At 32.1% G+C, this 1,837-nt stretch overlaps 1 long non-coding RNA gene across 1 annotated transcript in view; it reads left to right on the plus strand.

The window, feature by feature from the left end:
* Positions 1-690: 690 nt before the first annotated feature.
* The window catches only part of LOC111083857, a 6,350-nt gene continuing 5,203 nt past the window's right edge, over positions 691-1,837 (plus strand). The window contains exons 1-2 of the long non-coding RNA XR_002609284.1: positions 691-1,011; positions 1,470-1,625. This is a non-coding gene — a long non-coding RNA (uncharacterized LOC111083857). The remainder of the gene's footprint in view (positions 1,012-1,469; positions 1,626-1,837) is intronic.

The following is a 1,837-nucleotide window of genomic DNA, read 5'->3' on the forward strand; positions in this document are numbered from 1 at the left end:
CAATCGTATAGCACAGTTAACTTAATCGTATAACACAGTTAACTTAATCGTATAACACAGTTAAATTAATCGTATAAAACAGTTAAATTAATCGTATAACACAGTTAAATCAATCGTATAGCACAGTTAAATTAATCGTATAGCACAGTTAACTTAATCGTGTAAAACAGTTAAATTAATCGTATAAAACAGTTAAATGAATCGTATAACACAGTTAAATTAATCGTATAAGACAGTTAAATCAATCGTATAAGACAGTTAAATGAATCGTATAAGACAGTTAAATCAATCGTATAGCACAGTTAAATTAATCGTATAGCACAGTTAACTTAATCGTATAACACAGTTAAATCAATCGTATAGCACAGTTAAATGAATCGTATAAGACAGTTAAATTAATCGTATAACACAGTTAACTTAATCGTATAACACAGTTAACTTAATCGTATAACACAGTTAAATCAAAAGTTAACTGTGTTATACGATTAAGTTAACTGTGCTATACGATTAATTTAACTGTGCTATACGATTGATTTAACTGTGTTATACGATTAATTTAACTGTTTATACGATTAATTTAACTGTCTTATACGATTAATTTAACTGTGTTATACGATTAAGTTAACTGTCTTATACGATTAATTTAACTGTGTTATACGATTAATTTAACTGTTTTATACGATTCACGATCCAGTAATCCACTCCGGCCATTTACATCTCCTTACAAATCAAAGACACTCTACTCCACTTGTTCCAGTGTACTCAGTTGTTAGCTGGGGGATAACTTGCAATGAACTGGCATGCCGTCCAGAGGAAGATGGTTCCCCATCCTAATAGCTGGGGGATAACTTGCAATGAACTGGCATGCCGTCCAGAGGAAGATGGTTCCCCATCCTAATAGCTGGGGGATAACTTGCAATGAACTGGCATGCCGTCCAGAGGAAGATGGTTCCCCATCCTAATGAACGTGTGCCAATTTAAACTGGAGTTCGAAAGCCTTATAAAGGCACGGTAAGTATTTACTTCTTCTCTCTATTTTTTTTAACAGGCTCAAAGGTCAATAAGTGATCTTTATTGTCCTCATATTATTGGGGTTCTTTGTCACTAACCCGAGTTTCACTTCATTTTGTTCGTGGAACAAAGAACGTAGCTAAAATAACTTACCCCCACTTTGTTCTCACCCTCTTTCCAACTTAAACGTTAACAAATGTTGATAGTTTTTACGTTTTCTAATTTAAAATGTGTAACCTTTCGAACCCAGCTATTGGTATTATGAATCATAAACATTGAAAGTGAAATTGAGTGCAATACTTCACTAACCTTTTGTTTTTTTTTGTTTCGCGTATTAATTTTCGCTTAACAACGACTCTTTTTTTCTTTCTAAATTATATAACTTTTGAGTTGGGTTTCCCATAATTCAGTTTTATAAAATAAAAATAACAGCTTCTATATTTTTGTCCCACTTTCAGAAACCCTTGGACCATCATTAGAGCTAGTTCCAAAGCGCCACCTTCTAGTGGCTATTAATCCAGCTGGTGGTCGAAAGAAGGCATACGAAATATTCAAAAAACAAGTAGTCCCCCTTTTGGAAGAAAGTGAAATTACTTGGGAAGTTATATTGTCGGGTAAGTTGGATAAAAAAATTTAAGTTATAGAAATATAGTTGGTTTAAAAATAGTATTCAAGGAATAAAAAAAGTGTGGAGATCTTTTTTTTTTGGATAAAATGTTTTTAAGGATAAACTACAAATTAAGAAAAAATAATCTATTTAATTTTATTCACTGTATTGTTTTGTTTGTTTGTTTGTTTTTGAATTTTCGCTCAAAGCTACACGAGG

This window comes from Limulus polyphemus, unplaced genomic scaffold, assembly GCF_000517525.1.
Source record: "Limulus polyphemus unplaced genomic scaffold, Limulus_polyphemus-2.1.2 Scaffold11655, whole genome shotgun sequence".
Taxonomy (NCBI): Eukaryota; Metazoa; Arthropoda; class Merostomata; order Xiphosura; family Limulidae; genus Limulus; species Limulus polyphemus.